General features: G+C 31.2%; 1 protein-coding gene across 2 annotated transcripts in view; it reads right to left on the reverse strand.

Annotated features, from left to right (window-relative positions):
* LOC129914533 (uncharacterized) overlaps positions 1-12572 on the reverse strand; it is a 148726-nt gene that overhangs the window by 67784 nt on the left and 68370 nt on the right. The window contains exon 3 of one of the 2 annotated variants that reach the window (XM_055993837.1): positions 8331-8378. The exons of the other annotated variant lie outside the window; for it this stretch is intronic. The gene's annotated coding sequence lies outside the window, so the exon portion shown is untranslated. The remainder of the gene's footprint in view (positions 1-8330; positions 8379-12572) is intronic. 2 annotated transcript variants of the gene reach the window in all.

A 12572-nucleotide genomic window follows, 5' to 3' on the forward strand; every position in this document is an offset into this window, starting at 1 on the left:
TTTTGGAACCTTCTTCTTCATTGCCGATATAAAAGGCTCCACACATAGCACAGTGGGTCCCGCCGTAGGTCAAAAATAAAAAAGTAAATATCAATTTTTTAAAATCCAATGATTTAACAACGTTCTACAATCTCCTATCGAACCGAAACCAAAAAAAATTTGACGGTTACCCTTTTTTTTCATTTCTTAATAGCCATTCAAAGTCGGTATATAAAAAAAGGTGCAGTTTTTTAATCGCTGCAGTTATAAGGTGTGAACTTGCGATAGTGATAGCGAGTGTTAAAAATTGTGAACAGTATTAAATTGTTATGGATATTAAACGAGAAGGTTAATACTTTCTAAAAACATAAATTATATTGTTAAATAACATAAAGACTAATTGTAATGGGGCTCGTTAGCGAAGCAATTTTAATCATTTTTATTTAGCTTAATTTTCATTAAATTAGAGATTTAGTTGGTTTGAATTCGAGAGCCCTCTACAATTTATGTTCTCAAATGAAGAATACCGTCCTACCTTTCGAAATAATAGCGCCGTTTTTTCCCCTTTTTTCCCCTTTTCGAGTAATACGAGTTTAAATGACGATACACGGAGAAAAAAAAATTACAACGTAAAACTTAAAAAATTCCTTTTTGGCACTATTATTTTTATAAAAGACTGAACTAGAGGGTAAGGGTAAAGTGCTCGACTGACAGGCATTTTTTTTTATATTTTTAAAAAAAAAAATTTTTTTTACCTTGAAAATAACCAAAATTTTAAAAAAACTGACTTGATGCATTTTTTTGCAATAATAAATCATATAAAATGATAATACAGGTGTTTCATTAAAAAAAAAATGGTCATTATATTTTTGACAGCACTTTGTATGGGAGGTGACCCACTGTGCATAGGGTTCTATAATTTTCTTAGAATAACCCAAAAACAAATCGCTCTAAATCGTTGCTGTGCGTTCCTGGCAAAACGTGCAACATTTTATCCCATTTCTGTATACTAACCCCGTTCTTTTAGAGGTGGTAGACTACTCATGCGTAGATGATAAGATAGAAAGATGAGTGATCTAGTACAAAATTAGACACATGATCTTCTTCTCCAGTAAATTATTAAATATCTAAAGCCCCCTTCAAGCAAGAAAACCGAGTTCAGAAAAGACACTCCGACCTCAAAACGCTAAAAACGAAGTTGCACTCACACACTTGTAACTTTTTGTGTATGAACACAAAATTGAAGGAGAAATCGTGGTGAAAATACCAAAATCGGTTCCGGTACTAATTTGAGCCGCCGTGGGACCCGTTTCGTAGTCGAGGTCGGACTCACGTCGGAGCCGATTCGGACCGAGGTCGGACTCGTTTGCTTGAAGGGCCAGTCTTAACCAACTCCCAAAAAAACATAGAAAACACGATATGACTTCCACTGTAAAACTCCAAATTTCCCAGTTATACTTAAAAATATTCAGAAGCTGTGAGAGTATTTAGGTCCATTTTCTTCACTCGGAGTTGAACAAAACTTGAGAATTTTTATATTAAAAATTCTCAAGTTATGTTCAACTCCGAGTGAAGAAAATGGACCTTAGTTTGTTTTTGTTTTCGTTCTTCTATGTACGGTCCGTTAGTTCCCCTCAATTTACTTTCATTATCAAAACAAGCCCTTTTTTCCCGGAAAAAAAAGAAGGCTTTTATATAAAAGCTCTTTCTCTTACGATATCAAAAAAATTCATTCTCATTTTCTTTATTTTCTTTTAGTAACATTTTTCATAGATTTTCCACCTGCTTCTCTTTTTTATTGGTCATGCGCTCTCTATATTTTCTTTAGTTTCCTGATCCTGATTTTTGTACACATCTTCTTTCAAAAAGATAAATTTCATTCCTCTATGTCTTTCTTTTTCGTCTGTTTTATTGTTTTTTTTTTTTTTTTTGTTTCTTTTCTTGGTTTGTTATTTATTTTTCCACAGGAATTTCTTGTCGAATTATTAAAGCTTTCTGAGGGTTTGCTTTAACATTCCACAACAGATACATGGATTCATGGATTTACGGGTACACAATACAAGATTCTTTTCCTTTTATTTTTTAATCCTTATCCTTGTTTCTCTTATCTTTTTTTTTCTATTTTTATTTAATTCGTCCTGATAGAAAGATTTTGGTTTTGTACTCTTTTTCTTCAGCAGAATAAGCAAAACGTGGTTCTGGGATTTTTTTTTTTAATTTTGCTTTACTTTTATGTTCAATTTTTAGATCAATGTGAATTATTTTTAATTTGTTTTAAATCTTTCTTTTTTTTACATTAAATTGCTTCATTAGTTTTAAAAATCAAAATTTAATTAAAAACCATAAAACCATAAAAAAAAAACGTTAATATTCCACAGCTCATTTTTAATTAGATTTTTTATATAATTTTATATTACTTTTTTTCTTTCATGGATGAATATGTTCATCAAAATTGATGTACGGAACAGAAAAAAAAAATGAGAAGGGAAGAGAAGGTAAAATATGAGAATCATTTTTTTTTTTTATTTTAAATTTGCCTGCAGGAGTTTTCGCTTTTTGTCGTTATTTTTAATGAAATTACTATAATGCTGGATCGGCGGGATGAAACTTTTTTTCAGAGGACTGACTTTTAATCCGGGCAATTTTTTTTTTTTGTTTTCTCGCACGACTATTGTTGTGTATGTGGTGGAGATATAGAGAATAAGCACTGACAGTAATATTTTACATTTTGTTGGTTTTGATAACGAAGTGTAAACTTTTTAACAGTAAGCGATGACTCTAATAGAGTTAATGAAGATAGTTGGGAAAACTTATTTTGCATGGTGACTTTTAAAGTAGCTACATATAAGTGAGTAAAATTTAATGCAAACAATTAAATTTTCCTGATGGTTTTGGATTTTAAATTGTCACTGCAATAAGTGAAGAAAGTGTTAATCCAATTAAATTAGGATAGAACTTCGAAATAATTGCCAAAATGAATGAATTTTGGTTGGACATTTAATAGGTCTTTCCCGCAAAGTTGGTGTTACAATTTTCAGGACTTTACTGCAAGTTATGGTTTATAGACGTTAAGACCCATACTTTGACTTTTGACAATATACCCAAACGACGCGTAAAGTTGGCAAAAAATCCTATGAATTTGAATAAAAGAAAACTAAAATGAAAGGAATAGCGTACATCCAAGAATTTAGGCAACTATTTCGGGCTTAACTACACCGATATTGGTTTTCTCATGGAGAAACAATATGTCAAGTTTATTTTATTTATGTAGTCCTTTTTTTCAGTAATAGTGGTAATAGTACAGTCATAAACATTTTCTTAATCATGCATCATGAAAAGATGCATTTGATACATTACTACTGACAAAGGCGAATTTTATATAAAAATGGATCACTGTGACGTATGCGTAACATTTTTGTCTACAGACAACCTTGATCAATGGATTTGAAATTTCTATTGCTGGATCAATGTGTGATATTTTTTAAAGGATATTCATTTTTGATCGCTGAAAATGTAACGTAGGATATAAAAGTCACACAGGATATAAAAGTAAGAGAAATGGCAACTTTTAAATTTTTCTGTAAACTCACCTAAAAGGCAATGACCAAACTTGTTATTTCAAAACAACACATTCATCATCGGGTACATCACGAAAATTTCCAAAATAAAATAATTAGGTACAAAAATTTGGTCGGTGATGGCAGATTTAAGAATGTTAACAGTTGAAACTATAATACTAGAAGATAGAGAATAATTTGCGCCTAGATTTTAGTTTTCGGACAGGATTCTAGAGGGTGGTTCAAGTGCCAAAAATATTGTTGTTGTTCAAACGTCAGTTCCAACCGAACCAAAACAGAATCAATTCCAGACCGTTCTCCATAATTGGGCCTACTTAAACAACACTACGAAGAGATGGAGTTAAATCTAGAACTAATGAGGCGAAGTTCGTAGTAGTCGAGGATGGCTCTAGAATTTTTGGAAGAAGTTGACCGATTGAACGGCCTCGTCAAAACATGTGTATTTTTTTGTATGTGTTATTTGCCAGTTGATAACACTGTGCTACAAAATAAAAAAAAAATACCCCCGAGAAATTACATAGTGTAGGCTGTTCGTATGGTCGAAAAATTTGTTATATTTTTGGAACCCTCCATTTTTTTTTTATTTACAAAAAACCATTTTTACAGACTTTACGATGTAATCTATCAATAGCTCAGTAATTTTTTTAACAATTCTCAATATTTTTAGAGTTTTTTAATTGCATGATGTAGGCAAACAATCGATTTAAAGATTTCAGTTTTCAATACATCGATTTTTACAAAGAATCGAACGCTGTAAACGCCCTTAAACCGTACAATTTCGGAAGAAAATCCGTAGACGCCTTCAATTATTTGATAAGTGCTGAAGTTATACAGACTTCACGTATGTTTGAATTTTTATCGGTTTTACTCAAAAGGGTTAGTTTTAGAATCTCGAAATTGCATATCTCTAACTCTTACTAACCTCTCTCTTCGGAAGACCATATTCAGAGAAACATTTCTAACTCCGGAAAAATTTTAATTTGCAGGCATTGTGGTGCTTACTTTTTGAAATGTAAAATGACTAATATTGATTTCAGATATATTTTTAAACATATTTGTCTTCTATACCTGGGCCCTATTTCACCAACTTACAAATTTGTAATTACAAGTAATTTTCACAATATTTGTGAAAAAATCGCGAAATTCTGTTTCACCAGTTTCTTGTGATCACAAAATTGTACTTGTAATCTACAATTTTAAATTTGTGAAAAAATCCATTTTCTGTTTCACCGAAACTTGTATTTTACAAGTAACAAATTTGTGAGCTTTCAAGTTTCTTGTGGGTTTCTGTTTCACCAAAAAAAAAAAGTTACAAGTTTCTATTTATTTGTGAAAATTTTCTACAAGAGTCAAGACGTATGTCATTTTTGTTACAAGTTTGTAAAAACCGTATTTAGCGTGATTAAAGTGTTTAAAATGGCTTTACGCCGAAGGCCATTATTATTATATTAAAAAAAGCTATATATTATTATTATTCAAGGTTGTAAAAATACATTTGAAATTTAAAAAAAAATCATTTATTGCAAGTAAAAAAATTTCCTAGTGAAAAAAAATTGCATTAAAAAAATTTGTATATATTTTTCAGTTGCAATTACATTTTTTTGAATGCAAATTTTTTTGTTTGCAATAAATATTTTTTTAATGCGATTTTTTATTTGTAATAAATATTTTTTTTTTTTTGAACTTGTAATGGAAAGCAAATGCTTTAAAAATAGGTAAAGCATTTGTGTTTCAAATCGAATGAAAACATCACAAAATATCTGTTTAAAAAATTTTCCTGATCGTCTCTTAAGTATGTAAAAATTCGTTCTCTTTTTATCAAAGAGGCTTGTTTTTTTCTCATATTTGTAGTTCTTCATTCCTTACATTATTTTATTAATTTTCCTCACTCTTTACAATTTTATTATTTTACCGTTTGTTTTACTTCTATAAATCCATGGATGCCATTATAAAATAATAAATATAAAAATTATCCAGCAATACAAACATCTTAATATATACTATTTACAATTTTGTTTGGCATTTAAAAAATTTTCTTATTTGATTTAGCTACTAAGATATGACAGTATTAGTTATTTGATAATTTTTCGTTTAAAATAGGGTTGCTTAAGTTTTAAAAATGGAAGGCCTATATTTTCATATTCAATAGGTATAAACTTAGTTTTCATTTGAAACCAATTTTAACCCCTGTCGTTACGAGTTAAGTTACTCAACGGTCACCGGTTAGACTTTAAAGAGCTTTACAAGTTTGTGAGAGAAACTTGTTACTTACAAGAAAAAAATATATTTGGTGAAACGGTAATTCTACAAACTTGTGGTTTTCAAAAGTAAGTTGTAATTTTTTTTCTCGATAATCACAAATTTGTGAATTACTTATTTGTACTTTGTGAAACAGAATTCCATTGTACAAATTTGTACTTGTGATCTACAGGTTACAAATTTGTGCTTGTAACTTGTAGTTGGTGAAATAGGGCCCTGATCGCTCACAGTATTTTAAAGCTTATTAAGAGGTCACGGAAGTGACATTTTTTGTCTATTATGGTAGTGAGATTTTTATACTTCAGACCTTACTAAAACAAAATTTCTTACTTTAAAAAAAATCCTAAAAATTTTAAGGTTGTTCGAAATAAAGGTTAAGCTATGATTACACGGTCAACGAAATCGGTCAACGCGTTGACTCTCTGACGTCAAGAAAAAATCCATATTCTCTCTGTCATCTCACCGTCAACGTTCACAATGTCAATGCTTAAAACATTGACTATCACACGATTGACACTATTGCGTCAATATTGTCCTAAATTACGTTGACGCGCAGGTGTGTCAACGTGACGTTTACTTAGCAGTGTCAACGCGTTGACTCGCAAAACTATGTTGATCACACTGTTTGACACAAAGCAAAAATTTAAATTTTCCAAAAATATTTTGAAAAAAAAGCGGAGAAAATGAGATTTGAAAAAAAGTTCTCATAGAAAAATTAAACAAAAATTAGTTTGACAGGGTTGCATTGAAATGTAAAAATTTCGAGATATACGCAATGCACTTTTAAGATGAAAGTCTTAAAAGTTTGCTGATAAGATTGTTGAATAGGGTGGCCCACTTTTTTGGTTTTCACATTTTCGTTGTTACCCACTCAAAAATTGGTTGCATATGTGTTTTGTATTACACACGTGAAATTTCAGCTTTTTAGGTGAAGTGTAGATAAGTGGGCGCTCAACAGGCTCAAAGTTTTTGCTCAGATGCTGGTATAGCTGGGTCCTCATGCCTAGTAATTAACTCCTGTTTTGATTTATCAAGTGAATTAAGTTATGATGTGGTAAAGTTTTTCATAAAAAACCAATAGTTAAGTGATATTTTCACAGATAATAATTTTTGTTCATTTAAATTCGTCTGTAAGTATTTTTTGCTTAAAGTTATCAAAACAGAATTAATCAATGAAATACGAGCTAATGACTCAAAATCAAAGAAACGTGAAAATCATTTACTTGGTTGTCGGGAACATGCGTGTTTATCATGTTTAATCCAAATTGCAACCTCAAGCCAAGTCCTAATACGATATAATCAGATATTAGGGGTAAGGTAAGGGTAACAAAGTCTAATATTCCAAAGCTGATGAGCGCCCTCTTCCTTTTAGTTTTGAAGGCTAAAACTTTCAGCATATGTTGGTATTGATGTCTGTAGCAAAATAATGGGTGGGGAACTAATGAATTATATGGTTTATTTTTTTGCCTTATAACGTGGACCACACTATTGTTGAACGAATATAAATGTAAAATTACCAAAGTTTTGTCGAAAAATTAGAAAAAAAAATTAAAAAAGTTTCGACATTTGATTTTTAAAAAATCGAATAAAAAACAATATGGCCACCTTCAAACGCTTATAGCATAGGAACGCCGCACCCAATGTTAATGGTTGTGGTCTTAAAATGTAGTTTGGAATATACAAATGGTTTTTGGTTTTTTGCAAAAAAAAAATTTTTGCATCCAACATGGATGCCATGGCCATACCGAAAAGTTTTTTTTTTGTAAAAAAAATAACAAAAAGGTGAAATGAGAACCGCCCTCCCTCCAAAACGGTACTCCATTCAAAAAATCGTCCTACAAAATATTTTCCCCATCCAACTTTCATCACATTTCTATACAAAAAACAATGTCAATCTGAAACGATGACACGGTATTAAATTCTGCCGCGTCAACGCTGGGACAGGGTCATTGCGATGACACCAAGTCCTAAAACCCTGTCAACAATGGCAATGATAGAGAGATTACACGGTCATCGAAAATAGTCAATACGTTGACCCAAAAATGTGTGTCAACGCGAGTGTCATCGTACCCGTCAATGCAATGACAGCAGTTTTCGTTGACGATCACACGACGTGACACTCTTGGGACAGATTGTGACGTCATTTTTACGTCAGAGAGTCAACGCGTTGACCCATTTCGTTGACCGTGTAATCATAGCTCTAGCACGGTAATGACAACGAGTTTACTCCAAGTTTTTTTCCTAGATAAACTGCTCCATGAAATACATATCAGTTTTAGCACAAACAAAGCTAGTATTAATTAATTAAGAACAGTCAAATATCAAGTAATATTTATGAATTTATTTTTGGGAGATGCCATGATACTGACGTTTTGATGTGTAGTGACAAATTCATATATTTTTACACACAAAAATGAAAACAATCAAAACTAAAATAGCACATTCTATTTCATGACTCGAAATTAACTTTCTTTACTCTCACCTGTTGAAGAACAAACATAATAAATAACTCACCTTAAATAACCAAATTATTCCTAGAAGCACATCGTTTCACTTGTTCATCTGAAAGAAATTAAAAAAAAACAAACAAAAATCTGTTAGAAAATTTATTTACTCAATTAAAATATGCAAAAAGTCCTACGAAATAATATAACACAATTGAAGTGAAGAGAATAAAGAGAACTTAACTTAAAAAGTGAAAAGACTGACAAACTACAAATTTTGGTAATTTAGTCACGTTTTTTTGGAATTCTTTTTTTTTTTTTCTTTTACAAAATGCATACTCTGAACAAAATGCATACAAAAACTAAAAAAAAGGTCCAATTCATTGATCATGTCCAAATTGTCAGTTGCTGAAGAAGACAAACGCTAGAAAAAAGAGTCTCCATCGTCGTTGTCAAATAAAGGGACGAAGAGGTGGAGATTTATGAGAATTTCACGATTTGCATGCATAATGAGGTGAATAAAAAAAAACGACAAAATTTTCGAAAAAGTTCCAATTTTTCGTTTAATTGATGGAAAGAGGGGGAAGGAGTTGGTGTTTGGAGACCTAAGCCAGAAGATTATACTCGGACTCTGGCCATCGGTGGCTAAAATAGGACGAACTATAGAAAATATATGCATGAATTGTTCGTTTGAAAGAGAAAATGAAATAAATTTTCGAACAAGTTCCATGCAGCAAACCATCCAGCACCAACTTAGCAACGAAAACGGGGATAGTTTCAGTTTTAATTTTATTATTTTAGCCGCATTTTCTTCGTTTCGTATCGAAAAAGTCTTTATTATTCTGCTGTGGCATGTCTCTGTGTCTTCAGAATAATGTCGTGAAACTTCTGTTAAAGGTTTCAATCACAAAAAAAAAAAACAAAAAAAAAACACCAAACTTAAGCAAAGACATGAAAATAGTAGTGAAACCCACTTATACACACCATATCGCCATCGTCGCTTTCATCGTCATCGGCAAAGGCATTTGCATAGCTATCAAGAAAAAAATTTACCATCAACATCGCTGAGTATACCAGCCATCAGAAATAACACCGCCACCACCATAGTACCACCACTTGGCACTTTGAAAGGCTTCATTTGAATAGCTCGTTCTGTATAGAGATACGCCTGCTAGAGGCATCCCAAAAGGATATAGAGAGTATAAACATAAAAGGAGTTGTGTGAGATACACCACTCACCGCGCCGCACCACACCATCCTGAGGGCTCAAAATGAATGGTGCAAAAGAGGAAAAAAGAGGAATTCCAGCCTTTTCCTTTTTCTCCGAAAAAAACACTCGAGACCCGTTTAAGTGGATGAGGTCAATTATTTAGCCCAATTTTTCACTCCCGTAAATGGTTAAATGATTTTGACATTTTTGTTCTTGGCTTTTTTGTGATGTGATGAGGAAAAATTTTTAGCAAGAAGAAGGATTAAAACAAGGATAATATAGGTTGGAGAAGGTGTGTCTTCAGGATGATGATGAGCTGGAGCTGGATAGCTGAATAAAATTAGTGCAAATGTACCTTTATATACATAAGTAGGGAATATAAACTGGAAGTGGGGCTACAAATTGGGAAGATCATGGAATTAGAAGGTATATTGTATTAGATTATCAGGAACAAGATGAGTGTTTGTGTATGCTTTTGATGGGGGTTCTGCCTAATTTGAAATTGACATTGGGATCTATTCCTGCTTTTTGAGTGGCACGACAAGTTTTTTTGATAATTTTATCGTAAGGCAATCATCTTCAAGAGGATTAGAGGATATTACGACAAAAGATAATTGATATTATTTGAAAAAGTCTTAGTTCATTGAATAGCTTGATACCGGTTCACTTTTAACTTCTATTTTTTTTTTTTACAATTTATAATTACACGGTGTTACAAAAATGAGGTTTTAAAATATACGCGGGCGGAGACCTATCACGTTTTGAAGAGCTAGCAATTTTCTCAAAAACCAGAAGACATAGAAACATATAGTTTTCACTGTTCGATAAGAAATCAACTGAAGCAGTTTCCTGTTTGAGTAATTTTTTTATTAAAATTCACAGTCTGGACAAAAATAGTATAAAATGAGTTTTTAAAAATTTTGTTTCGCCTATTTTTAACTTTGAAATCGATTATTTAAAAAACTATTGGTTATAATATATTGATTTAAAAATAAGAATTAAATGTACAATTTTGCCTTTCGGAAATGGTATCATTTATTACTGTAAGTGTTGCCGTTGTTTTTTAATAATTTTTTTTTATTTTCATAATTTTTTTTTAGAAAACTGCCCCTCCCACCTAAACGGGGGGTGATAGACCACCCTCCCAAAGAAAAAAATGTTTGTATTGAGCTCCTCTACAAAAACCCGTTATCAAATCTTGGCGCCCAAGTTATCCTACTACGTGCCGAAACAACGCTTTTGTTCTATACCTAAAAGTTCGAATTTCTGTATCTGGGTTGAAATCGAAAATTTTTTTTTTCTAAGCCAATTTTAAACTCATTTTCATAAAAAATACCTCGTTTGATTTGGAAATAAATATTATTTGAGAATATATTTTTAAAACAGCATGCTGTTGTGAAAACATATACTTTAATTTGACGTCGAAGTTGGATAAATGATGAAAAAAAATGGAATTTTTTAACTTTGACAGCTTATAAATTCTAGGTGGTTTAACCGAGTTACATGTTTTATACATTGTTGAAAAGGTATATTTATCTCCTATTAGAAACTGTAAAAAAATCGAAAATGGGTCAAAATTTGACGAAACTAGATTTTTTTTTCAATGGGTGAAGGTAAAAAAAACGTTATTTGCCCCTAACTCCAGATTTTGAGGGTGTTAGGGACTTTTTAAATACCGTTTCGTAATCAGTGCGACTAGCTCTACAAAACGTGATAGGTCTCCGCCCGCGTATATTTTGAGTGTTACACCGTGTTATTATTAAAGTCAAGCTCAACATGGAAGTGGATGTTTAGCTAATTTTTTTTTTTTTAACTTGATGTGTATTTAAATATATCGGCAGTAAAAAAGAATATGTTGGCTAAATGAACATTGTCACGTTTTGAAATTTATCGATTCAATAAAAAAGATTTTTTAATCGTGATTTTATTATTTCTTGAGTTTTATAAATTGATAGAATTGACATACATAAATACAATATTCAGTTTGATCAAGTTTAAGCTAGAGTTTTTCTCACATTTAATGATAGTAAATGGAAAAAAAATTGCTAATTAAAACTTCACACCTTAAGTCTTTCCATTATTCGTGACAATTTTTTTAAATAATTTGTTTTAATTAAAATTACATTAATGTTGATATATATGTTTATTTACATATTTAATATGTTTGTTTATTTATTTTAAGTAATTCAAACATGAAAATTTGAAAAAAAAAAAAAACACTTAATAGAAAAGATCGCGATGTTTAAAGTTAGTTTAAAGTTTTCAATACTTTTTCATATAAAGACAATAGGAATGTGGAGATTTTTACCTATTAACTTTTCTTTAAACAACAACATTTCAAATTGTATATTTTGATCTCACGATTTAGTTAAGTAAAACAAATAACATCAACCCGATTTTCACAAATGACATATTTTTCTTAAACTCGTTTAACATAGTACCTATTATATTTTTTGGCGACTATCTATAGTTTTTTTTTTGAAAATTTGGCCGTTTTCAAAAGCAATGCAAATTTTAGGGGAAACCGACGAAGTTACGAATACCAGAGTTACGGGCGAAAGAGTTACGAGCGTCAAAGTTACGCGAAACCGAAGTTACGAAAAACTAGAATTACGAATTCTAAAGCTATGTTAAGCTATGACATGTGATTTTTGGGTTGGCAACAATTGCGAGGAATGGAAATACAAACAAGAGATTAACATTTTTCTCATTGGTCAGAACTAAATGAGTAAAGCGAAAATGGGTGTTATTTAATCTTGTAAAATTTTGATTGGATAGGTATAGATATACCTACATATATGGTTTTGTTTTTGTGAAAAGATCGCAAAAACGTTGAAATAGAAAAAAAAACATAAGTATACTTATGTAAGTTTGGGGGACATATGTAATTTAAATTAACTTCTTTTTTGTCCAACTAATATTGCACCTACGTATCGATATTCTCTTATTTATGTTTCCATAATTCCATATCGTTCCTCGCAATTGTTGCCAACCCAAAAATCACATGTCATAGCTTAACATAACTTTAGAATTCGTAACTCTAGTTTTTCGTAACTTCGGTTTCGCCTAACTTTGACGGCCGTAACTCTGTTATTCGTAACT

Source organism: Episyrphus balteatus, chromosome 3 (assembly GCF_945859705.1).
Source record: "Episyrphus balteatus chromosome 3, idEpiBalt1.1, whole genome shotgun sequence".
NCBI classification, from domain to species: Eukaryota; Metazoa; Arthropoda; class Insecta; order Diptera; family Syrphidae; genus Episyrphus; species Episyrphus balteatus.